We start from the raw sequence: 1,145 nt of genomic DNA, 5'->3' as shown, positions 1-1,145 counted from the left end.
CGCACACACACACACACACACACACACACACACACACACACACACACACCTCTTTTTCCTTCTGCTTAAAACAAGTCTCTTCGCTTTCCTTTTCTTTGCTTAAATTCGCCACACTCCGCATTCGGACTCCTTCATTAACGCCGTGTACTGTTTTCTGATTGACGGAAGATTCATGAACGCTTGTTCACTTCGGGATAAATATTCATCAACCCATCATCAGATACGTTAAAAACAATAATTTTTATTGCATTTATGTAGCGCGTTTCCACGCTCTAAAGCATGCTGAATGCGCTTTGCAACCAGTATTATCCCAGCAGACCCCAGAACACGCAGACACATTCTCGGCTTCCCGGGAAGCATACAGTCCAACCTGCAGATTTCACGCTTTTAAACACAAACTGACAAAGTCTTTCACTGTCTGTAGCCGGGTACCCATTTCCACCTTGGTGAAGTAAGGGAAATTCGTGTAAAGGGCTTTTCCCCAAGGACACAGCGTCGGGCCCCAGACGGGATCCGAACCTACGACCTTATGTTAATCCCTGTGTGGCCGGTATGTTATCATGGAGCGTTCTGCGGCGGAATGAATACTGCTTAAATCGGCTCGACAAAATCCGGTTAAATATAAATTCGTTTTTTTTTCTCTTCAGTTTTGAAAAAGGGGGATCTGGGGTGAATATATGCCCGTCATCCTTGTTATTAGGCTCGTTTGGGATTTATTGAGTCATTTGGTGTATTTTTATCTGCTGGGCGTGGCAATAAAGGAACCATGATTTTCTTTCTTATGGTATTCAAAAGTATTAGTTTCATTATGTAGTTGGCATTGGATTAAAGTTCGGTTGGATTTAACTATCTTAGTCTCTGGGGTGACCTATTTAACACACCACTTACACACACACACACACACACACACACACACACGCGCGCGCACACCCGCACGCACTCATGTGCCCGCATAACACACTGACACGCACACACACGCGTGCGCAAACACACACCTACTTTTCGTTCTTCTTGTTCTTGTTCTTGTTTTTGTTCTTTTTCTCCTTCTTCTCCTTCTTCTTTTTCTTCTTCTTCTTCTTCTTCTTCTTCTTTTTCTACTTCATCTTCTTCTTCTTCTCCTCCTCCTCCTCCTCCCCCTCCTCCTC

The 1,145-nt window shown here is 44.1% G+C and overlaps 1 protein-coding gene across 1 annotated transcript in view; it reads left to right on the top strand.

Moving 5' to 3' along the window:
- The window catches only part of LOC101859153 (dedicator of cytokinesis protein 4), a gene marked incomplete in the record, with an annotated part of 145,183 nt that overhangs the window by 81,863 nt on the left and 62,175 nt on the right, over positions 1 to 1,145 (top strand).

Source organism: Aplysia californica, unplaced genomic scaffold (assembly GCF_000002075.1).
Source record: "Aplysia californica isolate F4 #8 unplaced genomic scaffold, AplCal3.0 scaffold00042, whole genome shotgun sequence".
Taxonomy (NCBI): domain Eukaryota; kingdom Metazoa; phylum Mollusca; class Gastropoda; order Aplysiida; family Aplysiidae; genus Aplysia; species Aplysia californica.
This window is presented reverse-complemented; position numbering and strand designations above follow the sequence as displayed.